This window comes from Mesoplodon bidens (assembly GCF_964165515.1).
Source record: "Mesoplodon bidens genome assembly, chromosome: X".
Taxonomy (NCBI): Eukaryota; Metazoa; Chordata; class Mammalia; order Artiodactyla; family Ziphiidae; genus Mesoplodon; species Mesoplodon bidens.
In genome coordinates, this window is record NC_138163.1 from 62,736,216 (window position 1) to 62,762,536 (window position 26,321).

At 33.7% G+C, this 26,321-nt stretch overlaps 1 protein-coding gene across 8 annotated transcripts in view; it reads right to left on the reverse strand.

The window, feature by feature from the left end:
• Positions 1 to 26,321, reverse strand: part of PCDH11X (protocadherin 11 X-linked) — a gene marked incomplete at both ends in the record, with an annotated part of 701,896 nt that overhangs the window by 90,754 nt on the left and 584,821 nt on the right. The window lies entirely within an intron of this gene.

The window sequence follows — 26,321 nt, forward strand, 5'->3', positions numbered from 1 at the left end:
GGGAAAAAGAACAAATTTACAATGGAGAAACCTGGCATAAAATCACCTTAAGCACGTGGTCAAAGAAAATATTACCATTGATGTCATAAGGATATTATATACTCCCAATATAATGAGACAAGAAAGCCATTTCACCCCTCTGTTATTCTTCCTCAAATCCATAACCCCAGTCTAATCATGGGACAGACATCAGACAGATCCAAATTGAGGGGCATTCTAGAAGACCGTTACTGTTCAATATTGTCAAGTTCATAGGAAATTGTCAGAGGTCACAAAAAACATGACAACTAAATGCAATGTGTTATCCTGGATTAGGTCCTGGAAACCAAGAAAGAACATTTTTGGAAACACTTGTTTAATCTGAATAAAGTCTATAGATTTGTTCTGTTTTAGCAGTGTTGATTTCTTAGTTTTGATAAATGTACCATAGTTATAAAGTTATTAACAATAGGGTAACCTGTGTGACAGCTCTAAGGGAATTCTCTGCATGATCTTTACAGATGTTCTTTAAATAAATGATTCCAGAATAATAAATAAAATTTCACAACAAACTGTTTGATATATACTAGATGTAACTATTACACCTCCAATTTACAAATCATTTAATTAAACAAAACCATACAAAATGATTATTTCAGTGGCAAAATTATAGATAATAGAATATGACTTTTGATATTAAAATAAAATGTATATATGATAAAAATATTTTCTTTTGTGCTCCCCTTCCCATGATGCATCATATTCAAATTATCATCAAAGTACAGAATCTAAATAAAGACATCATCACTGTGTCAGATTTGGGGGTGATGAATTTTAGCAATATATTGCATATAATTTTATGAATAAAATAAATTGTACAATATACAACACTGAAATATATAATTTATGTAAATTAAGGGGAAAGTCTATATAACTGAAAGAACGTAGGACTTCCTGAGCATGTGTTATTGACTCCTCTGAGTTTTGGGCCTTCATAAACTAACTATATGATTTGAAGAACTACTTTTCTATTTATGTACTCTCATTCCTTCTTCAATGCAAAACTGTTCATATGCATCATGATCATTAAAATCAATATTTTCATCACATGTGAAAAGAATGAGACATATTTCCAGAGAAAACCATAATTCAAAAAGATACATGCACCCCAATGTTCACTGCAGCACTATTTACAATAGCCAAGACATGGAAGCAACCTAAATGTCCATTGACAGAGGAGTGGATAAAGAAGATGTGATACATATATCAATGGAATATTACTCAGCCATAAAAAAGAACGAAATAGTGTCATTTGCAGCAACTTGGATGGACCTAGAGATTGTCATACTGCGTGAAGCAAGTCAGAGAAAAATATATATGATATTACTTATATATGGAATCTAAAAAAAAAAGTACCAATGAACTTGTTTACGAAACAGAAATAGAGTCATAGATGTAGAAAATAAACTTATGGTTACCAGGGGGGAAAGGGGGAGAAGAATAAATTAGGAGATTGGGATTGACATATACACACTACTCTATTAAAAAAGATAACTAATAAGGACCTACTGTAGAGCACAGGAAAATCTACTCAATACTCTTTTATGGCCTATATGAGAAAAGAAGATAAAAAAGAGTGGATATACTTATATGTATAATTGATTCGCTTTGCTGTACACCTGAAACTAACATAGCACAGTAAATCAACTAAACTCCAATCAAAATTCTAAAAAACGATAATGTCAAAAAAAAAATAAGTGTCTTTGTAAATATATTGCGACTCTCTTAGTACAACTTATGTATGGTGAAGAATAAAAGATTAGAAATAATTCAACAGCATATGTGTTTTCTTCTAAGCTATTACTAATCACTTGTGACTAAAAATTTTTTTAAATATTTAAAAATCAGTATTTGCATCACATGTGAAAAGAATGAGACAAATTTTTCCCATGCAAGGTGCAGTCTGTTGGTGAAGTGGCAACAAAGCCACATATTCCACTGCAGGAACTGTGTCTTTGAGGAATAATTTAAACTCCGAAGCATTGAGAAAATGCCATTTCCCCAGCAATCCTTCACTACCTCTGACAATAGTCTGTGTAAAAGGTGATAAACTGTTTAGCTGCAAGGAATGTCAAACAAGCCATGTGCCACAACTGTAACAATTTTCTCTTTCTTTATAAAATTATGGTAATCCATGTGTGTGTGTTGATTTATAAATTCATTTTGTCATTTAAAAAATAGAATCTGGGGCCTCCCTGGTGGCGCAGTGGTTGAGAGTCCGCCTGCCGATGCAGGGGATACGGGTTCGTGCCCCGGTCTGGGAGGATCCCATGTGCCGCGGAGCGGCTGGGCCCGTGAGCCATGGCCACTGGGCCTGAGCGTCCGGAGCCTGTGCTCCGCAACGGGAGAGGCCACAACAGTGAGAGGCCCGCATACTGAAAAAAAATAAAAAATAAAAATAAAAATAAAAAATAGAATCTGGATTATCATAATGTCATACATAAAGCCTACAAGAGGCAGAGAATTTAGTTTGAGTTTAGATGTGTGTCATATGACTTCAGGGAATTTAATAAATACCCTAATTATCACTGAAGGGTAAAAAATGACAATTAATTTACATGTTCCACATCTTTCCTCAAAACACTTCATATGCTAAAAAGTATCAAAGGATGAGATAAGAAAGAAAATACTGTTTAATGTTTAGTGTCAGATTATTAATTCAGACACAATATAGCATTCCCATGGATGTTAAAATACAAATGTTGCTGCCTAATTCTTAAAAATATATTCCTATTTATAACTAACAATCAAGTTGAGACTATTTATAAGGAGTCTACACACAAGTTTGAAGACTAAGAAAAACAAGTAAAGGAAGAATGTCCCTACGATTTTAATAAAATATATGTGGATATGAGAGAGTTACTATAACCTTAGATTTATATGCACACATTTATTACTTTCTATCAAGATTTGTTTAGATTTTAAAATATGCAAAATATGCAAATTAACCTTCCTACCTCCTTATCACCTTTAGAGTTAGACACTAATTAACAGAGAAGTTAGCTTAGTTAAAGGTAAAGGTTAATTGTACTTAAGTATAAGAATAGAGGGTTCAAAACATATTCAACAGTTATAAGCTTCTTTGATAAACTCATTAAGAAGTATCTCTCTTGCTTTTTAACTTGACATATATGCCTGAAAATACTGACAATGATAAACGAATATAATTACACATGAAGCTTTATTTCTAAAATTCATAAAAAAATATTTCATGGATTGATGAAAACAAGCAGCACCTCTTTTATTAATTTACATTTGGAATAAAAATAAAATAAAATGACTTTTGCCTAAAGGCTAAGCAGGCAAACAGTATGATTTGCATCCAGAAAAATAATAAAAATGGGAAAATAACAAAGCTGTTATTATATTAGCATAATACTGAACATCTTCAATGTCCAAAAGACAGTGCTAAGTTCTTTGTATGCATTAATTCATTAAATCCTCACCACATGCTATGAAGTAGTTGCATAATGGTATTTATATTTTACAAATGAGGAAACTGTGTCTTTAAGAGGTTAAATGAGTCTTTGCTAAGAAGAAAGATACGTTTATAATTTGAAATGCTGATGCAAGGAAATATCTTTACACCAAGTCAGGTTGAAAATTGTGGAATGGGTCATTTACAATCAACCAGGATTTAATATCCTAAAAACCTGAATGAACCTGGAATGTCAAAAATCACCCCAATTTCTAAAATAGTTCTCAGCTTTCTTGGATATATCTCAAAGGTCAAAGATATTGAAACTCCTTTGTTAAAAATATGTTTAGACATCTTTTAAGCATGGTTACAGCATTAAAAGTTGCTTTTCAAACAGTAAAGTGTGGTGTGGCAGGCAGAATAAAATCTCCTATTCCCAAGATGTTTAAATACTAATCCTTGGAATCTTTATTATGTTATATAATACATGGCAAGGGAGAAGTAAAGTTATAGGTGGAATTAAGTTTGTTAATCAGATTATCTTAAAGGAATTATCCTGGATTATCCCAGTGGACCCAACGTTGTCATGAGCGTCCTTAAATGGGGGAAAGGGAGGAAGAAGAGTCAAAACCAGAGCGATGACATTGTGAGAAAAACTGAACCAGCCTTTGCTGGTTTTGAAAATGGTAAGAAGTCATGAGCCAAGGAATGCTGGTAGCCTTTAGAAACTGCAAAAAGGCAAGAAAATGGATTCTCCTTTAGAGGCTCCAGAATGCTACACAGTCCCATCAATGCCTTGATTTTATCCAAGTGCATTTTGGACTTCTGCTCTCTGGCATTGTAAAATAATAAACTTATTCTGTTTTAAGACACTAATATGGTGAAAATTTGTTACAGCATCAATAAGAAACTAATACAAAGAGAATGTTGCTGTAATCTGCTTGATTATTGTTCTAGTAATCTTAGATGTTATCCAAAATGTTGGTCACAAATATTCACTAGAAACCTGTTAATAAATTGACTTTGAAAACAGAGGAGGTATGCAACTTTCAGAAAGACTGATAAAGTTTGCATCCAACTATCTATATCTATATCTGTATCTATATCTATATATCTGTATCATTTATATCTATATATCCAAGTATATATGCAAATCTAATAGCCAAATTAATATTCCGGGGTTAATTTGCAGTTATTAAGGCATAATTCTAAAAGCATTTCTACCAGTTTTCAACCTGCCTGCTTACTTAAAGCAAGCACTAATAGGTTTGACATTCTCTTTTCTTTCAAACACCTGAAGGAAAAATGTTATTTGGTATGAATTACCTGGATTATTTATGTGACTATAAAATTTAAGTTAAAAAGAAACTTAAAGATTGAATTAGAAAGTGTAACCTAATTTCTTGTTACCACCTGAATGGATATCATTCTTGGAAACTTTAGTTGTATAAAAATTATGAACCAGTTAGATGGCTAAATTCTTAATATACTAGTCAAATTGAATCAATTTAAAAATACTTAAAATATGTCTTTCCTGGGCTTCCCTGGTGGTGCAGTAGTTGAGAGTCCGCCTGCCAATGCAGGGGGCATGGGTTCGTGCCCCGGTCCGGGAAGATCCCACAAGCTGCGGAGTGGTTGGGCCCATGAGCCATGGCTGCGGAGCCTGCGTGTCCAGAGACTGTGCTCTGCAACGGGAGAGGCCACAACAGAGAGAGGCCAGCAAACCGCAAAAAAAACAAACAAAAAAAAGACAAAAAAAATGTCTTTCCTAATTGTATCTCAAGATTTTTATTATTTTAAAATCTAAATTTAATTATATTGATAACAATAAATTGTTTCATGTGGAAAATTTCTAAAAGTATCTCAAACTATATTAAAGGCCTATAATTTCCATAATCCCTAAAGCTTGTTGGATTATCAGTAGAAGCCTGATACAGTAGAAGATCTGTATTTACAAAGAAAAGTAGCCTTATAAAATTTTCCCTGGTGGACAGGAGACTTTTCTTATGTTACTGAAACAGCAGAGATAAAGAATGAGATTAGCTATCCAAATGGAACCAAATTCCCTACATGTATTAGGTATTCTGTATGTCTAAAATGTGCAAATTAAGTTTTATAAGAAAAATTAGGGATTTCTTTCAAGATATTAAAGTATTGTTAGTTTAAGTAAAAATTAAGGATACATTTCTAGTAATAAAAATTCAGTATAAGGTTTATTTTGTAACAATCTACTTTTGTTTTAGTTCTGTTGATTCTGCTTGTTTTATACATAATTTACAGACCAAGATATACTGTATAAGAATGATATCAAGATTTCTCATAATCCTTACCCTGTCATTATTTTACTTTATTTGTGAGGAATTTATCATAATGAGATGTATGAATCTATCCTTGAATTGACCATTTATTTAGAAAATATGTCATTTTCAATGATCATGACAGATCAGCTATGAATATCAATAAACTGACTTCAATCTATAAAATTGACTTTAAGTGTGAATATTTTCTTTCTTAAATATAAGTAATGTCAAAATTATTTAAAATTTATTTTTGTGAGTGTAAATAACCTCAAAATATATACAATTCCAAGGAATATTAGGAAAAAAACAGCTGTTATTGATTTAACTTCACCATTTCTGTTAATGATAATTAACCTGTATTCTGTTTTACCTTCTGAAAAAATTGTATATATCCTATAACCTCAGTAAGTGTATTTTTACACCAACTTTCTCTCTGATGTTATTTTTACACACATTCTCACATTTTTGATAAATCTGTGCTTTTTTTTCTATGGTGTTGTAAGGAATCCATATTACTTGGTACCATAAAACATGAATATTTGTTGAACCATAGATCTCAGCTCATTATGAAAAAATTTTCACTAATATACTGTACTGTTGTAAAATATTCAATCTACAAATAATGAAAATAAATTCAGTAAATAATTATTTATCAATAATTAAATACTCTATATGATGCCATTAATGCATGATTGAGTAATCAATATTAATTCATTATGAGCCAGACACTAACCTAAGCATTCGATATATATATCAGTGAACATGATAATGAGGGTATTTTTAGCTAGTAAAATAATAGAATTTATTATCATAACATAAACATAATCCAGTTGTTTTATTTCCCCATTTCACAATTTAAAACAGTTCACAGAGTATTGAGCACCCAACATACTGTCAGATATTTTGTTTAAAGCTAAATTTTATATTGTCACTATACTTCACAAGATATAAGATTTTTAAGTACAGAGATTTATAATTAAATATTGATGGTTGAAACAATGGGAATTGAAGGTACACAGAATTAGGTTCAAAATCTTGCTTCAACTATCTGTGAAATGGTCAATATATAGTATTTTTATCTTTGTTTCTTCATCTGTAAACTGAAGATAACATTTACCATGTGAGGATTAAAAGAGATAAAGAATTCAGAATTATGCCCTCCATTAAAGGTTGTTATTACTTTAACTTCTTATTTCTAATGGTATAGCTTAACTCGTAGGAAAATAGACTGTATTGTATTTTTAATACCATAATCAGATGAAATGTATCCAATAAATGTAATCACACCTAAAACTGATTCCAGGACTGGTGCCAGCTAACATTGTAGAGTAAGAAATTCTCAAAATCCTCTTTTCCATGAAAACAATGAAAACACTGGCCAAAATATCAGTACCAATTTTTCTCAGGACTCTTGAAGCTAACCAAAGGCTTTAAGCAATCCAGAGAAGGTTTATTCAAGAAAAACAACTTTACCTCTAAAAGAACAGCAAAATGTGTCATGCTTTAGCTTATGCTAGACTCATTCTCAAACCTTCAGCTCAGTAGTAGCCTTGAAAAATAACAACCCATATTCCTGGGGCAGCTTGGTAACCCCTGGAGAGAGTAGAATGGAACTGAAGCTATTTGCAAAGCCTCATTCCCAAAGGGTTTTCATTATATTACCTGTTTTGTGGTCCCCTGTAAAACCTACTTTTAAGCTGATACAGAGCTCACCCAGTGCTAAAAGCCTTCTCCCAGAGATCTGATGTTGAAAACAATTGCAGGCAAGTGTTTTGACATTTCAGCTTCCTGAGGTGATGGATAACAGGGAGTACATAATAGACTTACCAAAAAGTTTAAAAGAAAAGGTGGGGAATGAATTTCAACAAGGCCTTTGATAAGACACAATATATTCTTGAATAACTACAAACACATAAGAGTAGGCCTGATTACATTCTCAGGAAGGACCTGAGAAAGCACTCAACTTTTGCCTTTGGCTGATATTGAGGCTCTGTATGAGCAGAAGTAAAGTCTAAGGGTAGAGGTGTAAAGTGCCTGGCTGAGTGTTGAAGGCATGGCTCAATAGACACAAAATTCTTCTCAGCAAAGACTAGGATATTTATAGTTCCAGGCATTTAAAGAAAGTGCTGCCCAATCATTAGCTTACCAGTTAGCTATTCAGGTAAATACTTCAGTGACCATGCATAACAAAGGATACACAGTATAAAGAATTAGTTAAGAAAAGTAATTAAATAAACAAACAACAAATAAAACTGTCAGCAACAACAAAATATATCCTGGGGATGGAGGAGAGTCTGGTTTCTAGAGTTGCCACATTGTACAATTTTAAATTGTCAGTTTTCAAAAAAATTATAAAGCATACAAAGAAATAAGAAATTATGACTTATTCATAGGAATAAAAGCTATAAATAGAAGCTGTCTCTGAGAAAGTGCAGACATTGGACTTATTAGATACAGACTTTAAGCATCTATTTTAAATATGTTCAAAGAACAAAAGGAAATTATGTCTGAAGAATATTTTTTAAAGCATAGGAATAATGTCTCACTTAATAAAGGATATCAATAAAGAGGTAGAAATTTTAAAAAGAAACAAGTAGATAATCTGGTATTGAGAAGAATGATAACTGAAATGAAAAATTCACTGAAGACTATCATCAGCAGATGATTGGCATATGCAGAAGAACCAACAAAGTTAAAGATAGGTCAAATAAAATTGTTTATAGGTGGAAAAGAACTAAAAAGCAATGAAGAAAAATGAAGAGACCTGTGTGACACCATCAGATGGACCAATATATTCATAATGGGAATCTGAGAAGCAGAGAATAAAAAAGAAATAATCTCTGAAGAAACAGTCACCAAAACCAGCCCCAAATTTGGTAAAATACATTAATATACACATCTGAGAAGCTGACTGTACTCAAATAAACACCTAGACACAACATAATCGAACACTTGAAAGACAAAGACCAAGAGAGAATCTTGAAAGTAGCAAGGGAGATATGACACAACCTGTACAAAGAATCCTTAATAAAATTGACAGTGGAATTCCCATCAGAAACTGTAAAGGCCAGAAGTGTTCAAACTGTTGAAAGAAAAGTACTTCAACCAATAATTATTTACCTTGTAAAACTATCTTTCAACTATGAAAAACATATTAAGACATTCCCAGATTTGTTTTTAAATGAGAGATTCCATTACGAGAAAACCTGCCTTACAAGAAATAATAAAGGGAATCCTTCACACTGAAATAAAAGGACAATGGAGAGTATCTCAAATGCTGGTGAAATAAATGCATAGGTAAATATAATATAATTTATTTTCTATTTGTAACTTTTTCTCTCATTTGATTTAAAAGAGAACTGTATAAAACAATAACTATAAATCTTTTGATTGACATACAATATATAAAGACATAATTAGCATGACAATAACAGCATGATGGAGGGGAGAGACAATGGAACTCTATAGGAGCAGTTTTTATACATTATTAAAATTAGGTTTGTGTTAATCATAAATAGATTGTTATAAATTGCATTGTTCATTATAATCCCCAAGGTAACCACTAAGAAAATAACTCAAAAATATAATAAAATTAATGAAATTTGTTAAAATAGTTATTTAACAAAAAAGAGGAAAACAATGGAGGAACAAAGGAACAAAAAATACATAAGACATATTGAAAACAAAGAGTAAAATTAAAAATGCAAGTCCTAACTTGGAAATTACCTTAAATGTAAACAGATTAAACACTTCAATCAAAAGGAAGGGAGTGGGAGACTTCCGGGTAAGATGGCGGAAGAGTAAGACGCGGAGATCACCTTCCTCCCCACGGATACACCAGAAATACAGCTACACGTGGAACAACTCCTACAGAACACCTACTGAATGCTGGCAGAAGACCCCAGACCTCCCAAAAGGCAAGAAACTCCCCACATACCTGGGTAGGGCAAAGCGGAGAGATTCCCACACAGAGGATCGGTGCCGAGCGGCACTCAACAGCCTGAGAGGCTTGTCTGCTCGCCCACCAGGGCGGGCGGCGCTGGAAGCTGAGGCTCGGGTGTCGGTCAGAGCGCAGGGAGAGGACTGGGGCTGGTGGCGAGAACTCAGCCTGAAGGGGGCTAATGTGCCACAGCTAGCCGGCAGGGAGTCCAGGAAAACTCTGGAGCTGCCAAAGAGGCAAGAGACTTTTTCTTCCCTCTTGGTTTCCTCGTGCGCGAGGAGAGGGGATTAAGAGCGCTGCTTAAAGGGGCTCCACAGACGGGCGCGAGTCACGACTGAAAGCGCGGAGCCCAGTGACGGGCGTGGGACGCTGGGACTGCTGCCGCCGCCGCCAAGAAGCCTGTGTGCGAGCGCAGGTCACTGTCCACACCGCCCTTCCGGGAGCCTGTGCAGCCCGCCACTGCCGGGGTCCCGGGATCCAGGGGCGGCTTCCCTGGGAGAACGCACGGTGCGCCTCGGGCTGGTGCAATGTCACGCCGACCTCTGCCGCTGCAGGCTCGCCCTGCACTCCGTGCCCCTCCCTCCCGCCCGGCCTGAGTGAGCCAGAGTCCCCGAAGAGGCTGCTCCTTTAACCCTGTGATGTCTGAGCGAAGAACAGACGTCCTCCGGCGACCTACACGCAGAGGCGGGGCCAAATCCAAAGCTGAGACCCAGGAGCTGTGAGAAAAAAGAAGAGAAAGGGAAACCTCTCCCAGCAGCCTCAGAAGCAGCGGATTAAAGCTCCACAATCAACTTGATGTACGCTGCATCTGTGGAATACATGAATAGACAACAAATCATCCCAAATTGACGAGCCAGGAGTCAGTGCTGTGCCTCTGAGGTGGGAGAGCCAACTTCAGGACACTGGTCCACAAGAGACCTCCCAGCTCCACATAATATCAAACGGCGAAAATCTTCCAGAGATCTCCATCTCAACAGCAGCACCCAGCTTCACTCAACGACCAGCAAGCTACAGTGCTGGACACCCTATGCCAAACAACTAGCAAGACAGGAACACAAGGCCACCCATTAGCAGAGAGGCGGCCTAAAATCATAAAAAGTCCGCAGACACCCCAAAACACACCACCAGTCGTGGACCTGCCCACCAGAAAGACAAGATCCAGCCTCATCCACCAGAACACAGGCACTAGTCCCCTCCACCAGGAAGACTACACAACCCACTAAACCAACCTTAGCCACTGGGGACAGACACCAAAAACAACGGGAACTACGAACCTGCAGCCTGCAAAAAGGAGACCCCAAACACAGTAAGATAAGCAAAATGAGAAGACAGAAAAACACACAGCAGGAGAAGGAGCAAGATAAAAACCCACCAGACCTAACAAATGAAGAGGTAATAGGCAGTCTACCTGAAAAAGAATTCAGAATAATGATGGTAAAGATGATCCAAGATTCTATTTCCCAGATCCAAAATCTTGGAAATAGAATAGACAACATGCAAGAAACAGTTAACAAGGACCTAGAAGAACTAAAGATGAATCAAGCATCGATTAAAAACACAATAAATGAAATGAAAAATACTCTAGATGGGATCAATAGCAGGATAACTGAGGCAGAAGAACGGATAAGTGAGGTGGAAGATAAAATAGTGGAAATAACTGCTACAGAGCAAAATAAAGAAAAAAGAATGAAAAGAACAGAGGACAGTCTCAGAGACCTCTGGGACAACATTAAACGCACCAACATTCGAATTATAGGGGTTCCAGAAGAAGAAGAGAAAAAGAAAGGGACTGAGAAAATATTTGAAGAGATTATAGTTGAAAACTTCCCTAATATGGGAAAGGAAATAGTTAATCAAGTCCAGGAGGCACAGAGAGTCCCATACAGAATAAATCCAAGGAGAAATACGCCAAGACACATATTAATCAAACTGTCAAAAATTAAACACAAAGAAATCATATTAAAAGCAGCAAGGCAAAAACAACAAATAACACACAAGGGAATCCCCATCAGGATAACAGCTGATCTCTCAGCAGAAACTCTACAAGCCAGAAGGGAGTGGCAGGACATAATTAAAGTGATGAAGGAGAAAAACCTGCAACCAAGATTACTCTACCCAGCAAGGATCTCATTCAGATTTAATGGAGAAATTAAAACGTTTACAGACAAGCAAAAGCTGAGAGAGTTCAGCACCACCAAACCAGCTTTACAACAAATGCTAAAGGAACTTCTCTAGGCAAGAAACACAACGAAGGAAAAGACCTACAATAATGAACCCAAAACAATTAAGAAAATGGGAATAGAAAAGGAAGGGAGTGGCATGATATACTTAGAGTGATGAAAGGGAAGAACCTACCACCAATATTACTCTACCCGGCAAGGATCTCATTCACATTCAATGGAGAAGCAAAAGCTAAGAGAATTCAGCACCACCAAACCAGCTCTATAACAAATGCTAAAGGAAATTCTCTAAGTGGGAAACACAAGAGAAGAAAAGGACCTACAAAAACAAACCCAAAATAATGAAGAAAATGGTCATAGGAGCATGCATATTGATAATTATCTTAAACGTGAATGGATTAAATGCTCCAACGAAAAGACACAGGCTTGCTGAATGGATACAAAAACAAGACCCATATATATGGTGTCTACAAGAGACCCACTTCAGACCTAGAGAAACATACAGACTGAAAGTGGGGGTATGGAAAAAGATGTTCCATGCAAATGGAAATCAAATAAAGCTGGAGTAGCAATACTCATATCAGAAAAAATAGACTTTAAAATAAAGAATGTTACAAGAGACAAGGCAGGACACTACATAATGATCAAGGGATCAATCCAAGAAGAAGATATAACAATTATAAATATATGTACACCCAGCATAGGAGCACCACAATACATAAGACAACTGTTAAGAGCTGTAAAAGAGGAAATCGACAGTAACACAATAATAGTGGAGGACTTTAACACCTCAAATACACCCATGGACAGATCATCCAAAATGAAAATAAATAAGGAAACACAAGCTTGAAATGACACAATACATCAGAGAGATTTAATTGTTATTTATCGGACATTCCATCCAAACACAGAAGATTACATTTTCTTCTCAAGTGCACATGGAACCTCTTGGGTCACAAATCAAGCCTCAGTAAATTTAAGAAAATTGAAATCATATCAAGCCTCTTTTATGACCACAACGTTATGAGATAAGAAATGAATTACAGGGGAAAAAAAACGTAAAAAACACAAAAACATAGAGGCTAAACACTAAATTACTAAATAACCAATAGTTCACTGAAGAAATCAAAGAAGAAATCAAAAAATACCTAGAGACAAATGACAATGAAAACACGATGATCCAAAACCTATGGGATGCAGCAAAAGCAGTTCTAAGAGGGAAGTTTATAGCTATACAAGCCTACCTCAAGAAACAAGAAAAAATCTCAAACAATCTAACGTTACACCTAAAGGAACTAGAGAAAGAAGAACAAACAAACCAAAAGCTAGCAGAAGGAGAGAAATCATAAAGATCAGAATAGGAATAAATGAAATAGAAACAAAGAAAACAATAGGGAAGATCAATAAAACTAAAAGCTTGTTCTTTGAGAATATAAACAAAATTGATAAACCATTAGCCAGACTCATCAAGAAAAAGAGGGATAGGACTCAAATCAATAAACTTAGAAATGAGAAAGGAGAAGTTACAACAGACATTGCAGAAATACAAAGCATCCTAAGAGACTACTACAAGCAACTTGATGCCAATAAAATGGACAACCTGGAAAAGTGGACAAATTCTTAGAAAGGTATAACCTTCCATGACTGAACCAGGAAGAAATATAAAATATGAACAGACCAATCACAAGTATTGATATTGAAACTGTGATTAAAAATCTTCCAACAAACAAAAGTCCAGGACCAGATGGCTTCACTGGTGGATTCTATCAAACATTTAGAGAAGAGCTAACACACATCCTTTTCAAACTCTTCCAAAAAATTACAGAGGAAGGAACACTCCCAAATTCATTCTATGAGGCCACCATCACCCTGATACCAAAACCAGAGAAAGATACTACAAAAAAAAAAAGAAAATTACAGACCAATATCACTGATGAATATAGATGCAAAAATCCTCAGCAAAATACTAGCAAACAGAATCCAACAACACATTAAAAGGATCATACACCATGATCAAGTGGGATTTATTTGAGGGATGCAAGGATTCTTCAATATACACAAATCAATCAATGTGATACACCATATTAAGAAACTGAAGAATAAAAACCATATGATCATCTCAATACATGCAGAAAAAGCTTTTGACAAAATTCAACACTGATTTCTGATAAAAACTCTCCAGAAAGTGGGCATAGAAGGAACCTACCTCAAAATAATAAAGGCCATATATGACAAACCCACAGCAAACATCATTCTCAACGGTGAAAAACTGAAAGCATTTCCTCTAAGATCAGGAAGAAGACAAGGATGTCCACTCTCATCGCTATTATTGAACATAGTTTTGGAAGTCCTAGCCACAGCAATCAGAGAAGAAAAAGAAATAAAAGGAATCCAAATTGGAAAGGAAGAAGTAAACCTCTCACTATTTGCAAATGACATGATACTATACATAGAGGATGCTAAAGATGCCACCAGAAAACTACTAGAGCTAATCGATGTATTTGATAAAGTTGCAGGATACAAAATTAATGCATGAAAATCTGTTGCATTCCTATACACCAATGATGAAAAATCTGAAAGAGAAATTAAGGAAACACTCACATTTACCACTGTAAAAAAAAGAGTAAATACCTAGGAATAAACCTACCTGGGGAGACAAAAGATCTGTATGCAGAAAACTATAAGATACTGATGAAAGAAATTAAAGATGATATATTTAATTTGATGGAGAGATATTCCATGTTGTTGGATTGGAAAAATCAATATTGTGAAAATGACTATACTACCTAAAACAATCTACAGATTCAATACAATCCCTATCAAAATACCAATGGCATTTTTTATAGAACTAGAACAAAAACTCTTAAAATTTGTATGGAGACACAAAAGGCCCTGAATAGCCAAAGCAGTCTTGAGGGAAATAAACGGGGTTGGAGGAATCAGACTCCCTGACTTCAGACTATACTACAAAGCTACAGTAATCAAGACAATATGGTACAGGCACAAAAACGGAAATATAGATCAATGGAACAAGATAGAAAGCCCAGAGGTAAACCCACACACCTGTGGTCACCTAATCTATGACAAAGGAGGCAAAGATATACAATGGAGAAAAGACAGTCTCTTCAATAAGTGGTGCTGGGAAAACTGGACAGCTACATGTAAAAGAATGAAATGATAACACTCTCTAGCACCATACACAAAAATAAACTCAAAATAGATTTGAGAGCTAAATGTAAGACCGGACACTATAAAAATCTTAGAGGAAAATATAGGAAGAACACTCTTTGACATAAATCACAGAAGATCTTTTTTGATCCACCTACTAGAGCAATGGAAATAAAAGCAAAAATAAACAAATGGGACCTAATGAAATTTCAAAGCTTTTGCACAGCAAAGGAAACCATAAACAAGATGAAAAGACAACCCTTAGAATGGGAGAAAATATTTGCAAATGACTCAACATACAAAGGATTAATCTCCAAAATATATAAACAGCTCATGCAGCTCAATATTAAAGAAACAAACAACCCAGTACAAAAATGGGCAGAAGACCTAAATAGACATCTCTCCAAAGAAGACATCCAGATGGCCAAGAAGTACATGAAAAGCTGCTCAACATCACTAATTATTAGAGAAATGCAAAACAAAACTACAATGAGGTATCACCTCATACCAGTTAGAATGGTCTTCATCAGAAAATCTGCAAATAACAAATGCTGGATAGAGTGTGGAGAAAAGGGAACCCTCTTGCACTGTTGGTGGGAAAGTAAACTGATACAGCCACTATGGAGAACAGTATGGAGGTTCCTTAAAAAAACTAAAAGTAGAATTACCATATGACCCAGCAATCCCACTACTGGGCATATACCCAGAGAAAACCACAATTCAAATAGACACATGCATCCCAATGTTCATTGTGGCACTATTTACAATAGCCAGGTCATGGAAGCAACCTAAATGCCCATCGACAGATGAATGGATAAATAAGTTGTGGTAAATATATACAATGGAATATTACTCTGCCATTAAAAAGTAATGAAATTGGGTCATTTGTTGAGACATGGATGGATCTAGAGACTGTCATACAGAGTGAAGTAAGTCAGAAAGAGAAAAACAAATATCGTATATTAATGCATGTATGTGGAACCTAGAAAAATGTTACAGATGAACCAGTTTGCAGGGCAGACGTTGAGACACAGATGTACAGAACAAACTTATGGACATCAAGGGGGGAAATCTGCAGTGTGGTGGGGATTGTGGTGTGCTGAATTGGGCGATTGGGATTGACATGTATACACTGATGTGTATAAAATTGATTTAAAAAATGCAAGTCCTAACTTGGCAATTACCTTAAATGTAAACAGATTAAACACTTCAATCAAAAGATATAGATTGACAGAATAAATTGAAAAATGATCCAACTACATGCTGACCACAAGAGTAACACTATAGATTCAAAAATACAAATCAGTTGAAAATAAAATGATGGAAAAATTGATACCATGCAAACAGTAATCAAAAGAGGAGTGAAGAAATTGTATTAACATGAGACAAAAAACACATTAAGACAAAAAATTTTACTAGAGACAAAGAAGGATATTAGGCAAGAAAAGGAGATAAAAGACATTCATATTGGAAGGGAAGAAGTAAAACTATATTCATAGGTGAAATAATGTATACAAAAAATCCAAAGAAATAAACATAAATACTCTTAGAGTTAATAAACAATTTAGTAAGGTTGCAGGATACAAGATCTATATAGGAATGTCAATTTTTATTCACTAGCCATGAACAATTTGAAATTGAAATTTAAAAACAGTTCTATTCACATTAAAATAATAAACTATTTAGGAACCTATTTAACAAAAGAAGTTCAAAACTTGTGTATTAAAACTATAAAACATCAAGAAATTAAAGAAAATGTAAATAAATGGAAAGATATGTGTTCATGGATTAGACGACTTAATATTATTAAAATGGCAATACTTCCTAAATTGTTCTATATATCCAATACAATTTTTATTAAAATCTGAGCTGATTTTTTTTTAAGAAATTGACTTGCTGATCCTAAAGTTGTTTCAGAAATTCAAGAGATTCATATTAACAAAAACAATCTTGAAAAGGAGGAACAAATTTGGAGAAATGCTTTCTGATAGCAAAACTTAACACACAATTACAATAATCAAGCCTTTGTAGTACAGTCATGAAGATAGACATGTAGCCGAACAGACCACAATTTATATTCCAGAAATAAACATATTCATTTTGCTCAATTTTTGACATGAATGCCAAGAGAGGTCAATGGGTAAGGAAGAGTCTTTTCAACAAATGCTGCTGGAACAATTTGATTTCCACATTTAAAAAAATGAAGTTGCATTCTTACCTCACACCATATACAAATATTAACTCAAAATGAATCAAAAACCTAAATGTAAGAACTAAAACTATACATTTTTTAGAAGAAAGCAAGGGTGGAAATCTTGAAGACCTTCTATTAGACATTGATTTCTTGATGTAGAAACCTAAAGCATCAACAAACAAATAAAAAATAGACAAATAAGACCATGAAAATTACTTTTGTACTTCAAAAGACACTATCAAGAAAATAAAAAGACAAACTACAGAATGAAAAGAATTATTTGCAGATTGTATATCTTTTATGTAACTAGCATCCAGAATTTATAAAGAACTCTTACAACTCAATAATTAAAAAAAATATATATTCCAAAAGAAAAATGAAAGATATTCAAATAAACTTTCCTCCAAAGGAAATATACAAATGGCCAATAAACACATGTAAATCTTCTGAGCGTCGTTAATCATTAGCAAAATGTAAATCAATGCCAAAGTGAGATAATAATTCACACCCATTAATGTGGTTACAATTAAAAAGACAGATATTGACAAGTGTTGGTAAGGATTTGGAGAAATCAAAACCACCATACAGTGTTGATGGGAATGTTAAATGGTACAGTCACTTTGGAAAACAGTTTGGCAGTTCCTTAAAATATTAAACATAATATTAACACATGGCCCAGCAATTCTACTCTTTTAAATATACACTGAAGAGAACTGAAAACATGTTCACACAAAAACTTGTACACAAATGTTTGTAGCAGCATTATTCATAACAGCCAAAAGATGGAAACACCCACATTTCTATCAAATGATGAATGGATAAACAAAATGCGTGTACTATACAATACAATGATATATTACTCAGCCTTACAAAGGAATGAAGTACTGATATATACTATAATGTAGATGACTCTTGAAGACATTATGCTATGTAAAATAAATCAGACATAATAGACTACATAGTGTATGATTCTATTTTATGAAATTTCCTATATAGGCAAATCTAGAGACAGAAGTGAGAATATTGGTTGCCAGAATGTGGATATGGGGGATTAGCATGTGACTGCTAATGGTTATGTGGGTCTTTGTGGGTGATGAAAATGTTCTGGAATTCAATAATGGTGAAGGTTGCACACATTTATGAATATATTAAAAACAACTGAATTGTACATTCTAAAATGGTGAATTGTATATTATGTGAATTATATCTCAATAAAAGCACTACATCAACATATATTAGTTCTGCTATATAAGCTTTCAAAGAGAAAATGTTTACAATAGTTGTATTCAAGGGAAAATTGAAAAGTTGAAGAAACTGCAACACACACTACAACTAAATACCATAACAATGTAACAAATCCTTTTAAATAAGGATGTGTTAATTAGTTTAAAATTTTTTACAATTTCCAGTACAGAGTCTTTTCAAGAAAGTATTAATTGATTGGGTGATATTTCTTAAATAAATTCTAAAAGTAAGCAAATGTGTATGGTATAACCCTAATTTTGAATTTCCATTAAACTGTAAATAAGAATTATTTTTATAATATTAGCATAGATAAAATGGAAATTCAGATTTCTTGCCAGAAAACCTAAAAGAACATATGGAATAAATAAAACCTTGGTAGTATTTTCCCTTCATAACAATGCTGTTTTTTTGAACATCAACTAATTATAATAAAATATTAAGTTTAGGGGAGTCATAGAACTAACCTCAAAAATAAATTAGGCAGGGCAGTTACTGATAACTAAGGAAAGTGGATGCTTTTATACTTGAGCCGAAAATTAGATTATCAAGTTAAGTAGTTCCGTTATCTGACTTTCAATCAATCCTGATTGCTTTAGCAGCTTGAAAAATGTGGAAGAATAGGCAGAAGTATATATGATTAAAAAGTAGTTTTGTTTATACAGTTTGAAACAAAATTCCAATATCATTTTTCATGATGAAGCTACGCATGAACCATTTTGATATTAAACTGAAATGCAGTCATATAGCAGGCATGAAAGAGTACATTCTCAAAATGATCCACCCAGGCAGACTCTTTGCCTTATACTTCTACCTCTGAGTATTTTGAGAAAATGTTGAAAACTGTATATAGTTTTTTTCTAGCAATCCCATTTGAAATTTATCTCTATGTCACAATATGTTAAGTCTTCCTACAAAGTATACCATGGAACATTAATATTAAACTCATAATTTCATATATTTATGAATAAATAACTCTACCTCTGCCTCTATCTAACTTCCATCTCTAACTATAGCTATGCTACTAATTTTCTCCCATGTCATCCCTTGCCTATTGGAGAGAGATTAAAAGATGAAGGAAGGGAATTAGTATAGTGCCTGGCATGTACCAGATACTCAAAAAAGATTGTTGAATAAAAGGAAGCAAAGGGAAAGAGAGCTGTTGAGAGCTGTCAAGAGGACTGTGAAAGGGAAGGTTGGGAGGAAAAGGCAGGTTTGTGCAAGGCTTTTAGGAAACTCTTTACTCTCAATGTACATTAGCATGAAAGGAGCAATAGGGCTACATCTACAAATATAAGCCAGTTTGATGAATTATTGTTAGAAGAAATCATACAATCACCTATTTAAAAATAACCCATTGTTTGAAAGTGACAGACTTCATCTGTCGCTGCTTTGAAATGTGAACAATGAGTAATGTTTTATACCTACTCATTAAAAGTTGGTGATTATTATTACCATTATCATCAAAATCAATATTTAAAAAAAGAGAATAGCTATTACTTAGTGCCATACAGTCTGCCTTCTGTAATCATCCTTTCTTTCAAGAGCTATGTCTAAATTAATGATAATAGAATCACTCTAGAATTGAAACTTTTGGAGTAACAGTAATTTCCATAGTGTAGCATGAGAACTAATTTCAGTATTTCAATTCAATGAAATATTTTTATCAGAAATGTTTGAAACTAGTTTTGTCACAAATTATACAGATATTCAGGAGTAAAATTTTAAATGAAGTCCATTTCTTTTATTAATTAATATTCTTCTACTGTACGTCCCCAGGTTTATAGTTATATCTTTGACCTACTATAATTTCTTTTGGATCTGTATTTTGGAGTGATGATCTTTTTCCAAATACTTTGCAAAATTTCACAGTACAATTTGTTTAATAATTCATACGTATTTGTTTACCTCTGGTTTTGATTATTTTTAAATCATATATTAACTTCAGGTATGCATTATGGTCAGCTTATTTACTATTTTACTACATTGATCTATCAATTTCTACACATCTACCATATTGTTTTTGTTAAAGCTTTATATATTCTGACATTTGTTGACAAAAATCTGTCCCCTCTTTTTGTTACTTCTCTAAATATTCTTTGCATTTTAAACACATTAGAAAAAGCTTAAGAAGGCCAGAGTCAATATATTTGGAAAGTATTTAATATGAGTTTTCTAAAGTTCCCTATTTATTCCCTCTTATCTTCTAGGATATTGTTACATTTGGAGAACAGCAACAAATATAGACAGCAAAGAAAATACAATCTTTGTTAATCTGATATAAATCCGAACTGTTTAGAGCCTTCAACAGTCAGTTTCTTCAAAATGCAAACTGTTAAAATTTTATAAATTTCACTTGGATTCTGAATAATAGGTAAATAGTATATTCCATATCTTTACCTATAAGCAACAATATAATTAGATATGATTGTAGCTAAGAACATAAAGCATTTTTTGATTTACTTGAATGTTGTCTTATTAAATGAGCATTGCAGTTCATCACTTTGTAAGGTGTTTTCTATTTTTAGCTTGGTGATATTTTGGACCAGTAATAAGTGATTATCAAATGAAGAAATCAATGCTTTAAATTGTCTCTGACACACAGCACTATTTAGAATCATTTTTATAGAGGGTGAAACTAGGAAATACACCCTGTGAGCATGAGCACCATGAATACCACATGCAGACAACTATTATATAAATATTTTAGATTTGTTTAAGAAATGACATGCTTTTATTTAATATTCTTAGTAATTCACATTCTTACATTCACATTAACATGGTAAATTATATTGCTAATCTTTTAAAATTGAAGTGTTACTTTTTTTTTTTTTTTTTTTTTTTTTTGCGGTACGCGGGCCTCTCACTGTTGTGGCCTCTCCCATTGCGGAGCACAGGCTCCGGATGCGCAGGCTCAGCGGCCATGGCTCACAGGCCCAGCTGCTCCGCAGCATGTGGGATCTTCCTGGACTGGGGCACGAACCCGTGTCCCCTGCATCGGCAGGCGGACTCCATCCACTGCGCCACCAGGGAAGCCCAGTATTACATTTTATATGAACTAGAAGATAGAAATATTTCAGCCTTCTGGCTCAAGTTCTGGTAGTGATACATATTGATTATTATAAAACCCTATACAATACACGTTTTTAAATCATCCATGCCTCGAGATTAACAAGCACCAATCAGTGTTCTCTACTGAAGGCTCCTCTTGAAAACTACTCAAGAATTTCAAGGAGAGCAAATTGCAATGAATCGTCGTTCTTAAGAGCCCCAAACATATGACAAAACGTATGCAATTGAAAGTGTTGACTTTGATCTATACAGCCCTTTGCTGTTTCACATTGGACATTGTTTCATCCCCCATGGCAGTGAAAATCAACAAGAGTACCTTTCCCAAATGTTTTCTTTTTTTCTTTGAACTTTGGCCAGCCAGGGGGAAAATGTCCTCAGATGAGCAAGTATAAATTCAAGGTTTTCAAGGGTTTTTTGTTTGTTTGTTTTTCTTCAAGGTATAATATCAAGCCAATGTATACCAAAGCCCTTTTTTTCTCTGCAGCCCAATCCCAAATCCTTAGTCTTCGAGAGGGATCTAAAGCTTTTGTGATGTAGCAGCCACTAGCCACACATAGCTATTGAACACTTAAAATGTGGCTAGTTGGAACTGAGATGTGCTGTATATGTAAAATGCATGCCAGATTTCCAGACTTACTATGAAAAGAAATGTAAACTATCTTATAGAAAATTTTTATATTGATTGCCTGTTGGAATAATGATATTTTGTTTATGTTGGGTTAAATAAAATATATTGGTAAAATTAATTTCACCTATTATTGTGTTTTTTTGTTTGTTTTTTAAATGTGGCCTCTAGACAATTTAAAATTATATATGTGTCCCTCATTATATTTCCAGTGACAGTGCTGATCAAAATCAATGATAATAAATTACTTGAACTTCAAGACTCCTGGGCTATATTCTCAGATAGACAATTTACTTAATGAGAAAGTTGCCTTTTCAACAATCAATTGTTATGTGTGTCCTAGAAAAACAACACCTGTTTTTAAAGTATATTTCAATAGAAAAATTCTGCCTCATAGTAGACCCAGCTTTTGATATGGCATCTGCAAATGAAAGTAAAGTAATATTTTATCATTTTACTGTGTCAGTCAAATAGTATCGATTTCAAGGCAATGTAAGAGTGATGTATAATAAAATTATGCTTTATGAAATCAGGGTTGCTATTCTTATTAGCTGTAGCAGAAGTAATGTTTATGGCTCATTTAAATGTTCAAGCCATGATTTGCTAACAAGCAGCTGACCAATATGTCACCTAGCAATACTATTTATTTCCCTATAAAGATTTTTAAAAAGACATTAGTATATACCCAGAACATAAAGTTTAAAGTATGCATTTTTTTTCACAAATTATATACTGTTTCAAAGCTATGCCAAGAGTTTTTATCAGAATGATAACACTAAAGTACTGCACCCATTTTCTAACTTTAATACACTGCATAGCCTCAAAAAGATACTAAATTTTATACTAATTAGTCTACTTTTTTTTTTTTTTTTTTGCGGTACGCAGGCCTCTCACTGTTGTGGCCTCTCCCACTGCGGAGCACAGGCTCTGGATACGCAGCCCCAGTGGCATGGCTCACGGGCCCAGCCGCTCCACGGCATGTGGGATCTTCCCGGACCGGGGCACGAACCTGCGTCCCCTGCATCGGCAGGCGGAATCTCAACCACTGCACCACCAGGGAAGCCCTAGTCTACTTTTATTTTATAAATAATATCACATTTGTTTCTTTTTTTTCTTCATTGTAAAAAAAAAAACATTAAAAAATACAATTTTATCATAAGGCATGTTTTTCTAGTTTTATGTGTCACTGTATAATACATAATATGGTGGAATGAACTTGTTATACATGATCTAAAGAAGGCAATTTTAGATAGTAAAATATGCAAATGCTTCATTAGACTTAATTCCTTTCACAAATATTGCTCTATGGCATTCTAGAGTCTACTATTAGTAATCTAAAACAAAACTAACAAAACTGCATATTGATTTAGTCCTTTGGTCTGAGAATTTAGGGAGATACTATATAAATTAACATGAAGTGATTAAAATTATGACCTGTGCTATAAATTTTTCATTTTGAAACTTACACATGCATTTTCATTAACTCCTGGCAATGAAAAAAAAAAAGATACCTTATGAAAAGACATTACTTTTCTTACTAATTGACATATGAAAAACTCCATATCTATCATGCATAAGGAAGAATTATATTTTATGTTCACAAACTATTATTAACTAAGTAGTTGGATGAAGATAGGTGAGGTGATTCATTTGGCTGAGAGATAACTCATTTCCCCAGTCTTTCCTAGAACCTTCCACTTCAACCTACTTTTCCCCCCACATTCTAATTTCTAAACAGCTTCTCCTGACTCAAATTCAACATTTCAAGTCTAAAGTAATGAACTCCTAAATTACAGCTGACCCTTGAGTACTAACAATAAATATGGAAACCTCTCTCAAGAACTGATCCCTGAGAGCTATCTGAAGGCCAGAAGGGTAATAAAACACTGCAATGATATGCCAACACTCAGCTTGGACAACTGAACATTACTATGGACAACAAACGACTGCAGGTAGACAAACCAGTTGACATTCTATTGCTCAAACCCTCTCAATGAAAACAGAAAATGTAATTTATATACTATAGCTAAAACTCTCACCTTACATTAAAACATGTCCACAAAAAAGGAAAGTACACTTCAATGAAAGGTATTAATTTATAAATGTTTATTAATGTATGTTTTCCTCAGGATGTACAAAAGAATTTGCTCTGAATGAACTGACAAGTATATATTTGCAATTTATTCCTTGGGGACAAGTAAAGCATACCAGAATTAAAAGTAATTCTCTTATTACTAAGAATTTGCATGTATATATCTTATTTACTGTGAGAGAAAAGCCTACATATTTTTGTGTTTAAGAAAGAAACTCAATGTCATCCATGGTTATCAGTTACCCTTCAATAGAAGAGTTAAATAAATGAAATGATCTTAGTTTTATAAATTTGTGATTAGAGTCACAGAGGGTTTTTTCCCCTTATAAACTAACATTTAGCTACATAATATATGCCTAAGAACTTGTGTTACGTGAGTTAAATAATAGCAAGTCTACTCAAAGGAGTTGATGAAAAATGGATATATAAAATATGGTATGAAAATTATCATAGAATAGAACTCCAAAAGGTACTATGGTGTTTCAGTGCAGTTGGAGGCAGAGCCCAGTTGCATTATGAATATACTAAATAAATATCAATTAGAGCAAGATTTAAAATATGAGTTTAATTGCAATGATTATTACTCATTGGTGTATTGATAAACGTTCAAAAATCTACGTAATAATAGTGGTTTATACAGGGAGAGTCCTTTAATTAATTTTATCAAATAGTTTTCTATATTATTTAACCTTTCTTTGCCTCAGTTTCTATATCTGAAAAAATGGATAAAATGATAGAACTTACACATAGCAGTGGTGTATTAAGATAAAAACATTTGTAGGTTATTAGGGACAGCATATAGAACTGTACACACATTTTTTTAAATTTGTGATTATTATTATTATCATGTTGTCATGTTTTAGCAGCATGACTTCTCCTGAGGCTTAAGCATAATTATGATTACTAGATTTTTTTAATGAGGGAAAGAAGAAAATTAAGACTCTGAGTTTAAATGACTTGTCCAGTATGCATCTACTCAGGTGCAGAACTGTCATTAGAACTCTAGATGTCCTGGCTCACATTCAAATGCTGTTTCCACTATGCCTCTGAATAGTTATGCTCAAAACACCTTGACTTTGCATCACAACCACAAAAGTATCACCATGACTTTATATAGCTCTAGTTTCTGAACAGTATCTATCATGGGACACATAAAAACTAATGAGAAGGGGAGAGAAAAAAATGAAAAGTACATGCAATGCATCCACTTTCACCTGAATAACCCATGTAAATGTTGAATACTCAAGAGTTTCATGGGGAGTAAAATATTTAGCTTGAAATTCTGCTAGTTAGATGATAGTTAAAAATTGATCATGGACATTAAAACAAATTACATAAGATCACAAGAGAACTATGCAAATGCAATGTAAAAAGACCAAAGCAACATTGAAAAAAACATTAAAAATACCAAAAATAATAACACATGCTGTTAGTATTGATGATATGTCAAAATTAAAAATTAAAGGGGAAGTTCTTTACATAACGATTTAGAATTTTATGACGGATTTCAGAAAAAAATATTCTTTGAGTGCTATTTCCACTCGGTCAAAATATTGATAGACTGTAACATAGTTTAAAAGTGTGTGAAGTGAAATGAATTATTGTCTTAAATAAAAATGAAACAATATGATAGATCCATCCTGAACTATGAAATATGAAATACACAATAAAGAAATTGGTGCATATACGCAGAGAATGCAAATATATTTGGAACATTCAAAATATCCTGCATCATTTTAAAGCTTTATCAGCACAGTAAAATTATATACATTTTAACTGATTGCTTAAACTCCATATTTAAAGATATTTGTTTTCTGTTGACCATTACTTAGTATACATTCACATGTAATATATATATATATATTGGCAAAGAAAATGCATATTATTTAAAAGTTCACAAAGAATGTCAACTTGGATTATTTTGTTAGGTATGTATACAGCATTCATGGTTTACAGATCAACTTCAAATGAAAATATAGAAAAGTAGAATTATATATTTAATGCATCCTCAGACAAATGCCTGAATATGCTTATACTGCCAGAGGAGAAAA